This window comes from Nelumbo lutea, chromosome 2, assembly GCF_056320005.1.
Source record: "Nelumbo lutea isolate HS-2025 chromosome 2, American lotus-T2T, whole genome shotgun sequence".
Taxonomy (NCBI): domain Eukaryota; kingdom Viridiplantae; phylum Streptophyta; class Magnoliopsida; order Proteales; family Nelumbonaceae; genus Nelumbo; species Nelumbo lutea.
The window spans coordinates 54744165-54765101 of NC_142685.1; positions in this window are offsets into that span (position 1 = coordinate 54744165).

A 20937-nucleotide genomic window follows, 5' to 3' on the forward strand; every position below is an offset into this window, starting at 1 on the left:
TGGGGCCGCGCCTGGAGTTTTAGGGCCTTCCTAGGGTTGCTAGGGAATATAAAATCTCATATGGGGTTGCCAGGGCTTTCCTAGGGTTTCTAGGATATGTGAGATTGCTCCAGGGTTGTCAAGGCCTTCCTAGGGTTTCCAGGGTATGTGATGTCACTCCTAGGGTTGCCAAGGCCTTCTTAGGGTTGCCAAGGAACTGAAATGTGCCTAGGGTTGCCAAGGTATTGCGATGAAGTACCTCATCGTTACTTGTCCAAGGGACCTCAGTGTCCTATGAGACGTACCTCGCCGACATGTAGTACCTCGTCGCTACCTGTCCAAGGTAGCGAGAAGAGCGACCTCCTCGAGGACTTGCCGACTTGATAGAGGTCCAGGTGGTGACATGCGAGACGTGCTTGCCGACCTCTTAAGTAAATTACTGTTTTTGACTTCTCTAGGACCATATACCCGTTTTTCCGTATCATCCACATTGGAGTTTATTGAACGGACTTTATCCCTCTCCTCCAAACATGGCGGATGCAATTTCTTGGGAATCTCAGACGTGTTACAAGAAGCTCCAAGTTTCTTACGCGTATATAAAGGTCTCGTTTCCAACCTCAGGGGGTATGCGCAATTTAGCTCTTGCAGCTCTCTAGCTCTCTCACTTTTAGCTCTCTCAAAAATCTATAATTCATTAACTTAAGCATCGGAGTGCCCACCTTGGGTAAAGCAACCTGGGAACTCTAATATTGTCTCCCTGTAGGTCGCCCCAGTAAAGTATACAACTCGTCGTTATTCAGCACAGCATCCGAGTCACCTTTCAGCAAGGAATTGTCCAGCTCAGCATTCGAGACACCTAACAACAAGGAGTTGTCAGAATGTGCACCATAAATGTTCTTGAGAAACAGTGATGAAAACATGATTTCGAAACTAAATGATAATATGTTTTAGGAAGAGGTATTGAAAGTATGTTTTTGAGAATAACTATTTGGTTAGAAAATGCCATGTTTTGGAAAACAGTCCTTTATTGAAATACCATAATCGACTAAAAAGGGGTCATAGTAAAATATTGGAATTAAGTAATGCTTCCTGTAATGAAACAAAATTATATTTGAAGCTTCGGTCTGAACTACCATGGTCTAAGACATATAAAATCAGCCAAATACGTATGAGTTTTGTGTGGCTTTGATAAAATCAATGAAACCCCCCTTTCTAACCATTTTCATTACTGGGATCAGAAAAAAAGTAAAGGAAAACAAATTAGAGGAAAAAAAAACAAGTCCTAGGAAATAAAATATCCTAATGTAGTAATTTACTCAACACATATAACCATTTTAAGTAACATTCTTTCTAATACACAAATAAAATAGACATAACTAGAAATGCAATACTATGATTTTTAACAATAATAGAAGGAAGAAATGTAATACTATGATTTATCTCTTCTTTTACACAAAAACTTACATGTCAACATACAAGATATTGGAAGGTAAAATTCTCTTAGACCATGACAATCGTCCTAAGGTCCGTGAGACCTTACCTCTGTGGAAATTATGCTTCACTTCTGTTAAATGTGATATACACATCTAAGTACACTAGTTATGCTGCCATTAAAATAAGAGGGTGTTGATCATCTATAGAATATCCACCCTTGGTATCTTTTTCTCTAATAATGATTTCCCTTATTGAGAACCAATTGCAAAATGAGATTTGTGTTGGAGGCCCAACATCGCACAACACTGTGGCACATACAAAGATTCTAAAGTGACCAAACATCTAAAATGGAATGAAATTCAGACCACGAATAACTTGCGTTTCCAGTTGCAATAGGTTTATAGTGCAGAACCAAACAAATCTAGAGTGACAAATAAATTTGAAGTGACCATATTCTCTGTTTCTTTCTATGCTTTTGGCCTATTTCAAGAACAAAAAAAAATATATCAAGTACCACTCCATGAACCTTTGAAATCAGTGTATGCTCATGCCAGCTCTTGAAGTCTTAGTTGGAACTCAAATATATTATATCACCAATAGAAAATTTCAGAATTAAGCAGGTTTAATTTCAAACATGTTGCAAATTGTTGCACATCCGGCCATTTCAAGAAGAAAAGAAGCTTGTCATATCACTATATTTGTTTGTAGGAAAATAAACTGTTGATGTTATTTAATGGTCATTAGGGAAGAGCATTTGTCATCACACAGCAGATATTTTTTCTTTTTTCTTTTTTTTTTTTTTAATTCAATACTGAAACAGAATTAAGAAGAGATAAGAACATAACGGCCATACTAAGAATGAGAAAAGAAACAACCTCAAATGAGGCAAAACGGGCTTAAAGGAACATTAAACTAGTACAAATAGAAACTTCTTGCAACCTGAACCCCTTTGGATTGGTACGTCGTTTGTAAGAATTTATTAAGTTGGTCCAAGCACCTCATATAAAATTTAGGCTAACCTATCTACTTGCCCTAGCATCATCCAAACATATAGTCGAGCTTCATATTGAACTTATAATCAGAGGACCCGAGAAACAAGCACTTACTAAAATAATTGTAGATAACTTAGGTTCTTCATTCACTGCTCTATTCGTTATGATAGCTATATGGGATGATTGACTTATAGTTATGCACCCAAGAAAAAGGAACCACCTGAATTCTTAGCATGAGGTGGATGACTCTCAAAATGGTAGGAGCAGGGATCGCCACTTGTTGCTCATTAATTCATGACAGAAGCTTGTTTCTAGGCTTTTGATTCTTACTAGTTGGGGTTTCCTACGGGGTATGTAGCAACAACTGTCTCTATTGTAAAACATCTACAGAAGCAGCAGCTTTGGAATATACTAGATTTAATCCTTTTAATCTTCCTAATGAGACCACCCCCATTAAATTGTTTGGTTTGTAGTCTTTATCTAGGTTTTTCAAAAGTACATATAGGTGGTCAACGTTCAATTGGGATTCCCTTTCCATCATAATTTGTTTTGGCCTTGCCAAAAATAAATAACAGGGCTGGCTGAAGGAAAGAACAAGGTTACTATGCATAATGATATTTGACTGCACTAATATGACTAGTCGTGACCTGACTTCCCAATATACTTATTAGCTGCCCCCTCAAGGTTAAGGCTTCTTGTATTGCAGGATCTGTTAGAGACATTGTGAAATTGGGGAAGGCATTGAAATATATGGGCCATTGACTAAGGCTACCCTCAATCACTCTTATTAAGGAATCGCTGAATTTATTATGTCTAAAATCTCTTAGAAATGCTAAAGCAGTTGTTTGAAGTCCTAAGCGGGTCAGGGTTTGATGGCTACCTATAATAGGCCAAAATGGATGAAACGACATTCAACTTTTCCCTTATAGGCCTTTATTGTTTTTTGGTCTATAATGTTGAAGTTTTCTGATTCATTGCCTAGTGCTAGTGCTGTAGTTCTTTCTACGGTTCTAATATTGAAGTATGTTTTTAGACTAAAAACTCTCTTTTTATAAATCTCCGAAGGTGTTATCTTGCGTATGGTTCAATTGTGAAGGGATTTTTCTATATTGCTACAGTTTATCTCTTCCATACTTTTTATGGACAAGGACTTGATTAGGGAAGAACGGGTGTTACATTCTTCAGAACTATCTTCTGAGTTAGATGCTGAGCTAAACAATCTCCTCATCTTATCTTGCCACTTCACCTTCAATAGTCAGTCAATTTCAACGGCCTTTCAACAACTCTTCATGACCTAACACAACTTTGACTTTGGTTCAAGGGTCTTAGCCTTGGTGGCACTAGTAGATGTCTAGTCTATCTAACTTGAGTTCTAGCCAAGTGATTTCTCCGAGGAAGTTGCAGTCTCTGGGTTCTAGCCAAGTGCTTGTCTTTCTGCTTTTGTCTTTTTAGACAAGGTGATGAGCTGGAGATGCTTCTTTATCTTCAACTTTTGAGGTGGCAATCATACTATTGAAGATAAGGGCAAACCTTTTTAAAGTGGACAGATATCTATCAATAGTTAGATTCCTTCTTAATCGAGACCCTTAGTGGGGACTAAGAGACCGAGCACTTTTAGTCTCGATATCTTTAGAGATTCCTTTGCCTTTCTTTTTTATCTTTTCTACGAACTGAAGGAACATCTTTTCGAGCTCAATGAAATCCAAGTCAAGAAACTTGTTTTTGAGCTTTTCCATATAGGACTCAAACAGGGTCTAAAAAACCTCATCTTCTTCTGATGACTTAAGAGCTTACGTGAGATGGAACTTTTGTTCTATTATGGATTAATGGAGTAGTAAATATATTAAATGATGTAAATCTTCAATTAAAGAAGTACAAAGCTTCAAATTAATTGAAACATGAATCACCACGTTAAATGAAATTTGTACATCATGCTCCTTTGGTTTGCAACATAATTTTCATTTGTACTAGTATAATGCAGGCAAGTGCAAATGCAATGAAAATAAATAGTGTATATATTCTAGGTCACTTTGTTTTTAGGTTTCATTCTATTTTTGATAAATATACAAATTTCAGAACTTAAGAGTAGAATATTCCCTAATGCCACCTCCACAGGTTGTCATAGCTTTATTTATAATATCATATTGAAATATAGAAATTTTCTTCAAACTTCTTACATTCAATTATTCGATAGAACTTTTGAGGTTCTGTTTCTTTTCTATGATTAAATTAACACAATAAATTTATTAAACAGTATCTAGAATAGCGTGAAGACAAGCTTTAAAGTATCAATACTCATGGTATGTAAGAAATGCATAATGCACTATTCAAAGACGCGAAACGCATAGAGAAAGAAAAGTTTTACATTCCAATATTTGAATCAGGTGATCTCTGGGAAGGTTATTTTCTATTAGGCCCTGTTGATTTTTCGGTAAGTTATTTATCTGGGTAAATGTAATTAACTGAGTAAGAAGAACTTACACCCAGTTAATTGCATTTATCCATGTTCTTTTATTTCTCAAGTAAATAAGGAAATGATCATTTTAGCCATAAAAAACTATTATTAAAAGGGGCATTTTTGTCCTATTCAAGTGTTGATAGCTTTTTCTGTGTGGAAAAATTATTTAGCCACTTAGGAGACGGGCATCACTTTCCCGTGTAATTGATACCCAGGAAAATAAACTTTTCCTGATCCCCACATAAAGCTAAAAAAAGAACATGGGGTTCTTGGTTAATGGGGTTCCCATTTATCCTAAATCATCGTATTTAAGCATATTGGTGACCCTGAAAATACATACAAATCTATACTTACCAATGCATTTCGATATTTTTAATTTGATATGCATCAATACATTTCAGTATGTTTAACCTTACTCTAAAAGAGATGATAAATGTCATTGTGCTCTAGCTTGATCGTGAAGTAGTAAGGCATAGACAATAGGGCTAAGGTTGCATTTGGCATTACTTATTTTTAAGGACTTATCTCCTTTTTGTAATTAAAAACTAGTTTTGACAGGGACATTTTAACTGCAAAAAGAAGATAAGTCCTTAGAATAAACAATGCTAAATGCAGCTTAAGCACCTAAAAACCCAGCAGTTAAGTCCAAGGGCTGGAAACTCCCTCGCACCTCTTCACTCACTTTACGATTTCTGGTTTTTACAGAATTTAAAAATAATTTATTATTTTTTACTTTTTATAAATCGTTTTTCTAGTTCATTTTGTTTTCATAAGATATCAATTTACTTTAAATAACAAAATAGTAAGATATCTAATGTTGGCTGAACATTAAAGCTGTGTTTGGTTTGGTTGATAGAAAATAAACGAGAAACAGAAGAACTACGGTTGATTGGGCTTTTGAGCAATGGGCCTCCATGCTGCAAATCCTCAGTCTTGCCTCCGCTCACCCCATAATCCCAACCCAAAAATTCTACTGTATTCTAGACTAAGTTGGTGTTGACCCGGCCCGTGTAGCACTTTAATACTCTAATATATATAGTCACCTCTTAATTCTTAAATCTTAATGGACCACTGTCTCTAACTGGACCGAATTTGGTCTAATTCGATCCAGTTTAATATAAGTCCATTACAGATGGATCAGGTCCAATCCAATCCGATAAATAATTCGGACCATTTTGAATTTTTCCAATTTAATGTCTGGACTGTCCAATTTATTCAAATTGGTTTTTAATTTAAATTGATCCAATCCAAACTTGACCCATTGATACCTGTATTCTAAACTTCTATCAATGCAATCCAACCTAATCCAGTATAATTTTATTACAGATGGACCAGGTCCAATCCAATCCAAGGGTCATTAAGTTTTGACTGATCCAATCTATCCAATTGATTTTGATTTGGATGGGGTCCAATCCAAAACCGGTCCATTGACACCCCTATCTCTAATAAAGGAAACCCTCAAACCGAGTCAAATAAATGTTGTGGTGAAACAATAGCCCATCAATCACACCATTGTGACCAAGGCAGTGATCAGATCACCAGATTATCGAAATCAAATGGAGATAAGAGGAGTCGTTAGGAGTCCGTTTTCAGATGAATACAACGTGGCGTGGGCAGAGGATGAAGCCCATGCCCAATTACCCATGTAATGTAAAAGAGTTTGAGTGGGAGAGGGAGAGGCCCAGAGGGAGGGGTTTGTTGGGCAGCTGTCTTTTGTCTGGTAAGAAGAGCACGTGACAAGCACGACGGCCCTCTCGAATGTCTGTCTGTCTGTGAGAAGCCCACCAAAAAAAAAATCAAACTTGGGCCATTGGGTCATTGGCCCATGGTCCCCACACAGTCCGACCGCGAGCCAAGCCATGATTGAAAAAGTAACCTCTGGTTCGTGGGCCTTGTGGCGCATAAATGGCAGGTGGATCCGTCAAGGATGATGATATATGCCCCCTAACCCTAACTTTTTCTGCGTACGTACTATCACGCGGTTAACATCTCTGAAGCAACCCAAACCCAGGTAACACAACAGCCCAATGGTGGCATTGTTTAGTTGACAAACACTGTCTGTGTGAGGTCTGACACCACAAGACTGGAGTGAAGAGTGAGAAGACAGACCCAAACAAAGTGATTAACTGGAACCACCCCACGGAGCTTCCATCCACACAACGGAAGTGAGCATCCATCACACTAATAACTAATTGCGATTGGTAATATTGTGATGGGAAATGGGAAGTACCATCTCAGACTCAGAAGCAATGGATGACAATCATCCTTTGAATACCAAACAGGAGTTGAGCCACAGATGCCACATGGCCGCCTGGCCGGTGGTACTGAAAATCTGGAAGAGTGAATGTAATTTAAATGCCTTGAGCAACAGCAACCAAGATAGAGTTAGTTCTACTGCCAGTACTTCCAAAGCATTTTGCCATCATCGTCATCATGCATGGAAAAAGGCTTTCTAATAAAATCAAGTCGAGAATTCCGTATATAAACCCACATATTTCTGCCACGTGGATGAAGATCTATTACATATAATATTTATTTTTATCAGAATTTTAAATTTTTAATATGAAATTTGTTTATGAAAAAAGATGACCTGTTTTGCACAGGTGGCAAGTTTTTTTTTTAATTTTAGGGTTGAAATATAATTTTTTGAATTAACAGATACAGGGTAGAAATTTCTTTGGTATTATTGCATATACACGTTAAAAACAGGATTTTCTGAACGCAAAAACCATGCAAACAGTTTGAGAGCACGGGATCCAATCATATATCAGAAACATTTTCTTTTGAATTTAACTTAACATTCATCTATAAAGAGATATTCTTGATATACAACCAGATGCCCTTCTCTCAGAGTATTTGTACCGCTTTTTGCTTTCACGAAATCCGGGCTCTACACATCAGAGGGGATAACATGATGCTCTCAGAGTATTTGAACTCTTTTTAACCTTTAAATTAATTTTCCATTTGGGGGATGGGCTATACCCCGTTCTGTGGCCCATGAGTCCAAAAAACCTCTTTCCAAACATTATTATTATTATTATTATTATTATTATTATTATTATAAATTAAAAGCAAAGGTGTACCTACCTCATATAAAGTAACAAATTATTACGATAATGTGGTAATTTTGAACAACCTAGGTGATAATTTTGTATTTTCACTTCCGCAGCTGGAGAAGGGGACTATACACTGCCGAAGTTAGGTAAATAAATGTTGGTTATCTATCCCTTCACACCTAAGCGAAGACCAAACACTAGGCTGAGGGCTGAGAATAGGAGAGATCTAGAATGACGAGATAGTCAAGCATCAAGTTGTTAAGTGAAGCATCGATCAAGTCCAAACAGGCCTTTATCTTCAAATATCAAGGCGGGTCTCCTTCTATATCAATATCATGTGTCTTTTCACTAGTGGCTTCCCCAAAACGCTCTTCTCCTTCAGCCATCAACGGCCTTAATTGATTTGACAAAAGCTACAACCATTGACAAGAAAAATTGATGAAATTAATATATTTATATTTATATTTATTTAAATTGATGAAATTAATTTATCTATTTTGTTCTAAGATGAACTCATGTGGTGATAGACTGTTACGATCCTGAACCCCACCAACTTGGAAGCCAAAAATAAAAGAGGATCTACTCATGGCCACATGGTTCCAAATTCCAAGCTCAAGTCCTCATTTCCATGATAAAACATGGTAGGAAGTTTCCCACTATTGAAAAGATATGTGGCAACTGGTACATGAGCAATCCCATTCAATCCTGAAAAACTATATAGTTTCTCCACTGCTTCTTTCATTCATGGACAACAATCTGCAACAAAATCACCTCTAAGCAGACAGGCAACAGACAGAACCTGTAGATACTGCAATTAGAGAGTGAATGTGCTGGACATGTATGGTGAAAGGAGCTGTTTTCAATGGCCTTGTCTGGCAGCAGTGCTCATCATGAAAGAATTTGAAGAGGATGGATTATCATAGCCCATAGGCTATGGTTTATATAATCTGAGGATTAATTTCATCTTCTGATGAGGAGTGAAGACCACTTACAATTAACTAAAATCGTCCTTGATCTTCTTCCCAAATTTGATATTATCCTCTCTGGTTTTGAACTTTTGATTGTCAACTGATGTATGTGATTCCCACTTTAATGGGTAAGTGGGACAATTGAATGGATCGAACAACTTGATGACATTTGGTTCATCAGCACTGGAACCACTGTCGTCTCAAATCATAGTCCTGATTTATATTAAGACCAAACCACTTCTTAATCAAGGGGAAATTAAGGATCATTTTAATTGGGTAATCATCCTTCTGATTTGGCTTCAAAACAGGAGACCCACAATTTTGTTCTTCTTTAATTTGGAACCTCAGTTGATCTGGGCAGTGTTTTGGTTATGGTTAAACCAGTAAGGTGAGGTCACGGAGCGGTCCTTGTCTCGACCCGACCATGTAACTCGCCATCTGCTTTAATTCCATGTTTAGTTTAGCTAATTGGCTAAGCACCCTAGTTTCCCCTAGCCCATTTTGAATTTAGTTTGCATGCCAATTGGACATTGCCCCCCCACCCAACGTTATTGGGGTTTCATTTGTTTCAAAAGGGTGTCGGCCAATTCAACCCAGTTTTTGTTTTTCTATCCATCTTCACCCGACATGAATTTGACATTTCCCCCCTAAGTGTACACATACGAAAGACAGGATTTAATTGTGAATTTGTGATTCTCCGAATCATCCTCTCAAATTGTTCTAACTGCTAAGCCTAGCAATCAGAGAGTTCCAAGTTGGAAATTAAAAAAAAAAAAAAGGTTGAGGGGTTGAGGCTCACAAATCACATTGGTGCAGCTAGCAGATACCAAGTCACGGTGTTTTGTACCTACGATCGTGCTCCTAAATATTAATGCCAACTCAAACAATGCAATACAACAACTGCGGGGTGTGGGAATCTGTCGATCATGGCCTTATTGTATAATTGTGCCTCCTTTCCCTTTAAAAAATCTATATTACCCTAACCATGTAAGTCGTATTATAATTAAATTATTGGTTAATAAATAATTAATGCATCGGAGTAATAGCAAACAGGAAGCCTAGAATAGAAACCCTAGAACCCCCATTAGAATTAGAACCTAGCTCGTCATTTAAAGACTATACTTTGCATAATTAATTAATGCATTAGAAGTAGTCGTGGTTAAAGTTAACCTTCTTAATTTTCTCCATCATCACATCACAGGATTCAGAGCTCCTAATGTTAAAAAAGAAAGAAAAGAATTCCTAATTGCCCAATGCCCAGTAGTGTCACACTCTTGCACTAGATCTCCATTTATCACGAGAATTAAGCTTTTAAAATTGGGTTTAGTGGGTAAGTTAGGAATGAACTCGGTGAGTTAATTTGTTGGTGATATGCTTAACAAACTAGTAACCATCAGGGGGCCAGGGGGGGGGCACATTTTCAGTAAAAAGCCAAGAGTTAAGCCACTATGCAGGCCACGTTCTCTCCTATTCCATTTGTTATATAAAAATAGTAAACAGGGCACCACATAATTGACAAATTTATAAACAAATACGAAGTGGACAAACTAACCATGTTCTGAATAGTGAAGCACAGAAATCCATCGGTCAAGTATCCTAGCTAGATCACTGGGGGAGTCAGTAAATTATAAGTAAATCAAATTAATTAAAAATGGATTGACTGGGTCTAAATCATGGGATTGATGAGCTGAGACTGAGCCAATATAAGCCCAGTTGCAGCAATAAGATAATTAGCTAGAGAGCAGCAGAAGAATGGTGAGCGTGGGGTCAGAGCATTGCAATATTACAAATCATGTTAGGGATGGACAGAGAGTAGATGGTAGAGAGACCCACGATGCCACATGGGATTAGAAGGAAGGAAACACAGTCAGAAATCCCTGCTGACTGAAAATACTAACTAATTAAAGGCCAGACGGTACATGGCAGCCCCATTAACGGCGTGCATCAGGAAATGAACCACTGAGACGGCCGGCAACAGTAAAGAGGAGAGGCAGCCACCGCTCTAGACCACCATGGCCACGCATATGTTTAGTGTTTACCACCTTACTCTCTCTCACTCCCTCCTCACTGATCGAGGCTCTCGGCCCATGCCCTATATTAGAAGAGCTCGTGCATGCAGCTTCAAAATATCGCCCACATGCACTTGTATCCATAAAGCCAGGCATCTGACATCGTCCCTAATCCAACTCTCATTACATTTATTCATTATTTTTATCTTTTGCAGTAGTTCTGTTAGCTTCTGCTACTGGCCTACTGCTGCTGTTGCTCTCTCTCTCTCTCTATAGATAGATAGATATCTCTTCTCTGTCTGTGTCTCTGTGCAAGTGTACACTTCGGTCAGTAGCTTTGCCAAACCGCAAACGGTACCAAGAGTAGTCAACTTTTCCATGCACGTTACCCTTTCGAACAATTGTTGTAGTTGTTTATGCCTTTTACCGGTCAATTGACATCCCTTTCTTTTGTGGTGGTCTAATAATAGTAACTGTACAGTTCAGAATTCACATGTCCGTTGTTAGAACGAGTTCGGCTTCAATCCTTTTAGTGTCTTGCATTGAGAATATCTCCACACTTGTGTGCTTTATTTATTTCATGGAAAGATATTTCAAATACAAAATTGCAAAGTAAAATTTGCCCTAATAAAAACCGATCTCTGTTAGAATTCAGATGAATCGTTTCCTTGATGAATCATAAACTCGTAACTAGGCAGCTGATGATGTGGCTTGATTAATTTGGTAAACAGAAATATTGTACTTTGATGAATTGTAAATTTATCTATTTTCGGTCTCAGTTGCCATGTTCCCTTCAACCCCGGGAATTAATTTCTTTAATTAAATAATATATATAAAAATATGTCTAAAATTAAAATTAAAAAAAAAAACTTAAAAACGCATATGATTGAAAGTACCGATACAAAAAATGCATCACTACTTTGAACCTTGCCAAAAACATAATAGGCTGAAACTCAAAAACCTCAGCAGATGCTTGAACTCATCCGGTCAAGGTTCTCTTTGTTATATCGGTTTTTGCTCTTTCTTTTATTTTGTGGAGTGGAATTAGGGATGAATAACATTAAACTCTCTGCTGAATTGGTTCCATTTTCTCTCTTTTTCTGTGTGGGTGAATCGTGAATCTGTCGAGAATAACAATAATTGAAAAGAATATGTGCCGCGCTTAGATTGCCACATATATACAAGCTAGCATAGTGCATAATTGTGCTCTAGCTCGCGCTCGCAAGATGTCAATTCCATCTCATTCTTGCTACGACCAAATTTCAAACCACTGGGTTAGATGTGTTGTACTACTTCAAGCCAGCTTTCTACGACTTGTCAAATCATTAAATCACAAAACAGTATTGTTATTTTATGCGTGTTGTGTTTGTATAGAAATTAGTATAATAATTAAGAGTGAACAGTAGGTGTTTTCTATGGGCTTAAGATGGGTTTTTGTTAGTTGGTGATTAAGGAGATTGGATTCCCTGTGGGCCAATAATGATGCCAAGCTCAGGGACGAATAATGGGTGATAATTGGTTGTGGCTACAAAGGGACAAGATGACGTAGGCCCAACTTGTATTGTATTGTATTGTATTGTATTGCTGAAGCTTCAAACATGTTCTGAAATCTGAACGAGTTGGTTTGGTAGGGTATTCCACAGACATTGACTCACTGAGATACTAAATGCATGGCGAATCTACTTAAAAACTTTTCAGATTGATGGACGGTTTGGATTTACGCCACAATCCTTTTACCAAAACCCTCAAAATAAATACTATAGTGACAACAGAAGAGGGATTCCACATTTCCATGTGTGAGGTGGGCCCCCACCAACTTAACTAAATCCATACATGAATCCCAGGCACAGCTCCATTATTTACGTTTGATGGATCAGTTGCGTCTCTAATGGGCAATTGCTCCATGATATTTACGCAACAAAATTGGAGCACCCCAATTCCACTTACTGATTACTGCTTGCAGCTTGCTTGGGTTGATGAGCTTTTCCTCCCTCTCAAAAGCCACCACGTTTTGAGCCGTTCAAGTTGGCATCAGTTGCCTTGCCACAAGCCCACAATCTAATTAAGGGTTGGCCCACCAAAGCCCATGATCAGATCCGAAGTTCGGAGGAATGTTATCATGAGTTGGTAGGCAATTTGCATTGTTTGAACTTTCTTGTTTGAATACGAGCACCCAAGTCCAACAGCTTCTCTCTTCCGATACCCCCACCACCATCATACAATGTCACTGCCATGTCACCACCACCCTCCAACACCCCATTATACATACTATTTACACGTGTCCGGTGTTCGTCCTCTCTTGTCAACCCGTCCATACCAGTTAGCCAAACCGGCTCCTTGTAACCGGTTCGGACTTCTGATAGTCAGTCAATCGAGTTATGGATAAAAGGAACCACACACGTGGGAATGGGATGGGTTTGACTGTTGAATAGCGGGTCCCTATCCGAAAAGTACGGTGCGGTTAAATCGGTTACTTGTTATTAAGTCAGCTTGGTAGACGGAGGTCGAGAATTACGATGAACTGAACTCAATTCGTAGATTCAACGGGTCGGGTGGATCGGATCCCGAGTCGAGGTTTGGATATCACGAGGCTCGGAGGAAAGTCAAACGGGGTTAAGATACATTTTTTACACTTGAAAGGCGTCCAATTAACTCATTTTAATACCGTTGCTTGGAATTGGTGAAAACCGAAGCCTGAGTTTTGTCGGTGTGAATTTCCGAGGGGGAGATTTTCGGGGTGGTGACTCCTACGGTGACGCCGCCGCCGTCGGTGGCTGTGAAACACACGAAGTGGTGGCGGCGGCGACGACTTTTTTCTATTTCTCTATATTTCTCTAGATTTTCACTGTTTCTACAAGGATTAACAACGTAACGTAGGCCTGGACGTCATGCTCGAATCACGTGATTAGAGAAATATACGGTACTCTTCGCTGCATAATCCTTGAAGCATCTGATCTTTCCATAATAGCATAGAAATCATGGGAATCAAAATAAAGTGGGCCAAGGCTTAAATATTCTCTACTCGCTTTATGATTAACGTAGTAGACCTTTAGTCCTGAGTCAAAACTCACTTTGCTTTGCAAATTGCAAGCATTCAGAAAGTCGGAACATTACCACTTACAAGTTACAATCATCAACACAATTCGTGGATGTATGAACTAAAGTCCCAGGAATCGCACGCTTTCACGCTTGAACCGAAGAATTAAGGGGGCCGTTTGCATGATGATAAGGATTCACAAAATGGGCCCCGACTTCTTCCGGGCCCACCCCACTTAACACTTGTTCAGTAGTATTTTTATTTATTTTATAATTTATATAACTCAGTGAATTTAATATGGGCATTGGACGGATAAGCATAATTAGTAGCTAAGTGGGGAGTTGGATAGGAATCATATCTTAGGGTTACTTCTCACACTTGTAAACGGAAAAAGAAGAAGAAGAAGAAAAAAAAGAAAGGCTTGTACAATACTTTTTTCTCTTCTTTTTCTTTTTTTTTTTGACTTAATTACAACAATCATCTAATAATAAACCTAAGAGCTTTAGGAGATTGGGAGAACAACATCTTGCCTTTATTCCCTTTTAAGGTTTTTGATGAGGGCAGATTTGGCCCTCCAGTAAAATTGTGACACGTGGCACCCCGTGACAATTAGGAAAACACCCAGCCAACAAACTTACGAAGTTGGTGACCCACCCGGGCACCTGTCTGGCCGGCTTGGCACGACCTGCACGTGGCCTGCGCGAACTGCGCGCGGGCGCGCGGCCTGCGCGACCTGGCCGACCTGGACCAGCTTAGCACATGATCCGACCAAGGCGCCAGCTTGACGACCTGATCTAGACACTGACCCGCCGATTGACACAGGCGCCAGCTTCACGACCTGATCTAGACACTGTCCCACCGACTGACACAAGCGCCGACCTGACGACTTGGCCTAACACTGACCCGCCGACTGACGCAGGCAACCCTCTGACAACCCGGCCTAGGCGCCGACCTGGCCGCCTGACACAAGCGCTAGCCTGACGACCTCGAGGAGTTCACCACCGTACCCCGGTTCTGACAGGATGCGACGAGTCTTACCGTTTGGAGGCTTTTCACCCACCTAACCCGCGAGGACTCCGGTATATAAATACCTCACCCCCCAAAGGGGAAGGGGATGGAAAAGAAGGGGAAGTAACCTTGCTCTCTAGCTCTCTCATATTATCTTCAAAGCTCTCTACGATAAGAGTGCTAACTTAAGCATCGGAGAGCCCCCACCGGGAAAGTACCCCCGGGACCTCTGATTCAGTTCTTGCAGGTCCTTCAGCTCCCGCCGCCTACGAAGAGGAGGAAAAGATGCAATTCTCGGAAGTCCCTCAACTCCCCCCCACCTACAAGGAGGAGGAAGAAATGGAGTTCTTGGAGGTCCCTCAACTCCTGCCACCTACAAAGAGGAGGAAAAGATGGAGTTCACGCAGGTCTCTCAGCTCCCGCCACCTACAAAGAGGAGAAAAAGATGAAGTTCTCGTAGGTCCCTCATCTCCTGCAGCCTACAAAGGAAAGAAGACCATCTCATGCTGAGGGCAGTCGGATTGCGCCGCACCAGGGAGCTCCAACATTCTCTAAGGCATCGACCGCCTAGTAGGGAGTTCGCCAAGCAGTTTGCTCCCAGGCAGTTCGCCACCAAGGCAGTTTGCCACCGAGGCAGTTTGCCCCCAGGCAGTTCGTCACCAGGGAGTTCGCCACCAGGCAGTTCGCCCCCAGGCAGTTCACCACCAAGGTAGTTCGCCCCCAGGCAATTCGTCACCAGGGAGTTCGCCCCCAAGCAGTTCGCCACCAAGGCAGTTTGCCACCGAGGCAGTTCGTCACCAGGCAGTTCGCCACCAAGGCAGTTCGCCACCAGGCAGTTTGCCACCAAGTAGTTCTCCCCCAGGGAGTTCGCCACCAAGTAGCTCGTCACTAAGGCACGCCACCACTGGGTCGAATAATGAGGAACTTTGCTAAAAAATTTTACATCCCAAAACATTGGTACGTGGCCGAAAACGATTACATCAGTTTTCAAGAAAGTTCTTGATGTATCTAGACACTTTTCATCATCATGGTTTAGTGTTTGTAATTTATTGATCATTTTGTTGTGTAGAACGAATGAATCCTTAACCTATCAAACAATGCTGCTGGTGCATTAGTTCTAGCCTTGTAAAAATTTGGTTTGCTTCAATTGCAATTCAAATCCCAATCTAATGGGACCTCAAAGCACTTAAATTGTATTTGATAGGTAGATCGTTTTGGTAGATGGAATGGAGGAAAGAGAGAATATTTCTATGAACAAACAAAGTGCTAAAGTAGTCTTTGATAACTTCTTCTCCTTTAATTCAGGTACTTGCTAATCAATATTAATAATAATAATAATATTATTATTATTATTATTACTATTATTATTGTTGTTGTTATTGTTGTTATCAGCTGAACAATGAATGATATCACAAATCCTTTTTTCACCCCATGATTTTACTTACACCATCAACCAAACACACCCTAAATATCTTATAACATAACATGAGTATACAAAGACAAAATGGTAAGTACTTACTTCAGCCAATTTAGCAATTATAAAATGTCCCTTAGGTACGATATAAATATCTCTTTGTTCTTTCTCCAGATACCTGTGATTATTATAAAGTTTTGTAGTGTAGATATTTGTTTCAATGTCTAGCTGAAGTAAGAACACTGCACCTTGACCATTGCTATTATTTTAATTCTTCCAATTTCTATTCTTTGGATAATTATGTTATTAAAATCTTGAAATTCAACGGCATATGAGTTAAAGTTGCATTTGGATAAGTTTAAGGATTTTCATTTACAAAGCCAGAATTTTAGGCCTTGTGTTTATGGGCTTAAAAAGTATTTGACTTTAGAAAATGGTTTTAAAAATTGCTTAAATTAAAACACTTTTTGTTACTTTTTATTTTTTTGTTTGGACGGCCCAAAGCTCAAAAGCAGAAACATTTTAACATTCTAAACGCATTAGGGTAATGAACATATTTGCTACTTACAATAACAATAATCGGTATTATTTTGTGACTACAACACCCTTTTAAGTAACAACTCTGACAGTCTGATTCTACTTTTTATCTCTAATATGTTTCAGATGTTCCTAAGAGAAGAATTAATTATGCATGATATTAGTTGGTGTTTTCTAAAATTTTGATATGAAGCCCCTTGATAAAACAACCAAGACCTGAAGAGTTGTGAAAATTGGTCCCCTGTGAAAGTCAGTTCATGGGTCCTATAGCATCTATTGAAAGTCCACCATTAATTTTTTAAGAGGAAAATGCTGTCAGAAATATTGGTTTGACAATAAATCATCCAAATTTACCAATTTTTTTTTGTTAAAAAAAATATAAAATGTGGAATAGAACAAAAATAAAAAATGCAACACTAAAAAAATAATTGCATAATTAATTTGATTGTATGTATGCATGTGTATGAGCTTTGTCCTTCAGCTATTAAGTGCTCATTTGGGAGGGTCTTTAGTGTTTACATTGCAGGCTTTTCTTTTCTTTATTGTTTTTATATGAAACAAGGCCCACCCAAAAGGCATATAAGCAATGCTTATGTTTGGTGAAATTTCAGAGAGCCCAAGACCCAAGTGAGTAATTTTGAGTCCCTCCATTGAAGCTTATTTTAGTGGCTTCTTCAAAGAAACAATAAAAAATTAAAAAAAGACAAAGCAATAAGTCATTCCACTCAGCCACTTCAGCAAATATGAGAGTATCGGACCCATGCACCCCTCCCACCCAAATAAATGAAGGGAACAAAATTTAGATTGCACACAATTCCATAGCCGATTCAATGAGCGATAAATCAAGTAAGCATGAGAAAAAGTAAATATAAAGTTAGAATTATTTCAAATAGCTAGGATTTCCATATGCTTTCTCTTTCAAAACCTAACCATTATCGTGGATTAATTGTCTTTGAATTGTCATCAAGTCAGTATACTGGTTGTAGATGTTATTGTCCACCTTCCAATTATCTTACCAACTCAACTCACCATTAAATGATGTTAACACAAGTATATGATTCGCTACCTTCAACAGAATTGGCATTTTTGAACTTACTACAAAGCCACCTTTTTCTTAAAAATAGTTTATAATCAACCAAGTGTACGTCTTTATCACAAATAGAATCGATCGATATGAAGCAGAACCAGATGAATAAGGTTAAACAAACTTCACATATACATGTACCAAATACCAAGTTCCTGGTTGGCTCGCATTTTGACCTACCTCTTTCGTCTTTTTCTAATCCCATATATCACATTCAATTCAATACATTTAGTTGGAATTATTCCCCAAGAGTATCTGTGACTCACTCAATGTCAAGCGCATGAGTACTTCATCGTCATCCACGCCTTATCTGTCATCTACATGAATCCTATTTTACCATTTAATTTCTTACTATTTCGATGGAATTCGAATACTTCTATCTTAAAAATTCAGTAAAACTGAATCGAATTATTTAATCAATTAGTACCAGAATTGAACGTTTATTTCATATGTTTTGGATTTTTGGTAATTTTTTATGGAGGATTTTTGGTGTGAGGGCTACTTTTCATCTCCGTTCAAACAAGTAGGTGGGTTAAACAATTGATGAATTGAAATTCTTGAGTCCAACTACCGACACTATCAGTCTCCTTTGACATTGATTTCACGTATCAATAAACTTGATTTATGAGTTGGCATTACTCGATCTGATCCTAACAGGTCCAACGATTTAGTGAAGAACTCATCTAACTCCATTGCTTTTCTGTGCTTTAGATTAACTATTCAACAATTTAGCTTCATCTTTTCCATTGTCTCCCTTAATTCCTTTGATAAATTCAGTTGAAATAGATGGAAACTAGTTAAAGAAGTCTGGTTTTAATATGGTAAAGCTTTTGATAACTGTTACTGTATTTATGCATGGTAATGGTAGAGGTTGAAATGGGAGGAGTTCCCAATTTGCTCACGGGGTCAGTACTTTTACTTTTTACCCATCATCTCATTTGGACTGAAAAGTAAAAACCATCGATTAATGGGGGGATCCGAGGGCCTTCACTGGGTCACCGAGTCATCCACTAAAGGCGAAACCATCCGATCCGGTCGGGGTCGGACAAAGTAATCCACACTCGTCATTTGTACCCGGCTACATCCTAATTCCTACTGATGCCTATACATTTATGGGCAAATGCAAACTTCAAAATTCATGCATATAGAGAGTGTAGACCTCTGGTTGTACTTCTCCAGGTTCAATTTTAAATTGAGCATAGAGTTAAGGAGTCAACTGGGTAATGGCCTAGATAGAGTCTGGAGTCAATTAATCTGGGCTAATAGAGTCCCTAAACTCCATGGGTTTTCGAGTCGGCCAAGTTGGAATATGGTCATAAAATCCCAATAATCAAAATCTGTTGATTGTAGGGTTTGGCAATCAATCTTGTAGGTTATAAGTCACAAGAATGGTGGAGTCCGGATGATTGAGTTGAGCATGTGCAGGTGGTCTATAGGCCAAGGCAAAGCAACCCTTTTGAGCATAGACCATAGGGACCTATATATATATATATATGACCCATCAAATATTTCATAGTTGGTAGCTCGGCTGTCACCCAGATTTAAAGAAAACAAAAGCAAAAAAGAGATACCTGATTCAATGATCACTGTAAGATGGTTGGTTGGTTTGGTCATTGACAAAAGTATGGTGTGGAACTCTGTGAACTGTGAACATGAGAACAAGCTAAATTATACATATAAATAGCTTTCTTCCATTTAGGGGAATGAAGGGGAGCGGAGGCACTGTGATCTACTGATGTGTGAATGAAAAGAGATGTATTGACTATTCAGTGCCCAACCCGGTGCCACATCCACCCATTCCAATAGATATTTCCCATCTTTTGGGTCCCACTCCCTCCCAGTATCTATCTGATATAACCTGGACGGTTCTGATTCTGTGCATGCTAGAGACTAGAGAGTGTGGACTAGAGCATGCTGCGAGTCATTTATGTGTGTGTGGAGTAAGTGCATGAGCTGAGGTGGAAGAAAGGAGGGAACTGGGAAGAATAGAGGGGTCCAATGGGCCAATGTTGTAGAGCAACGATGCAACATATTCCGAAATTTTTCTACCTGAATTTATTGAAAAGGTTAAGGGTCAATTTCCTATCGTTAATCATTACTTCTCCACTAAACTAAAGTCCTAATTCCTAAACCAATTCTCAGCTTCATCTTTCTTTTCATATCGTCTATATGATATCCACAAGGCCAATATGTATATATATAGTGAGAGAGAGAGAGAGAGAGTAATTGGGAAAAGAAAACAAGGTGAAGAAGGAGTGAAAGTGCGTTTGATTGGGAAGACCGGAAGAGACGTGAGGAGGGACCGAGCCGAGTGCGCGACCCTCACCCAGCAGACAAATCCTCCCGTTTCAACGGGGAAACGTGGGGTTTTGTTTGGCATAATTCTTACATCTCTCAACGTTTTCCCTTTCCTTCCCCACTTTAACTACCCCTATTTCCCAGCAATTATATCCCACCACATTCTCCGTCCCCCCTCCCAATCCCATTAAAACTTTACGATCAACAGTTACAATAATCGCTGTTTTGACTCGTGCATTTGATTAATTTCCCCCTTCAATAGATACAGTACGTGACTCGCCCGCATCCAACGGTCAGAAAAGAAAAAGGAATATTCTTTGGATTTGGAGCAAGAAATAAGTGGGATGGCCGCCTGGCAATTGGCAAAAGCCAAATAGTCTCGGAGCCTGCCGGCGTTAACTTTAAAAGCGTGCAACAGGTTGAGTGGCGGGACCTGCTTAGCTCGGCTTAAGCCGACAACGCTTAAGCAAGCTGCGCCGGATTAACGTGTAAATTAAAGTAAAGAAAAGGGAGTTATTAGATTAAAAAAAAAAGTGTAAATCATAAATGGGCCTCTCCTCTTTTCCGGCTGGGGTGTGGGAGGGTTAGGCGGCCCATGATGTACGACCCATCACCTCTCCCTCTCGTGTCTGGGTTCTAGACATGGCGACAGTTAAGAGGTTG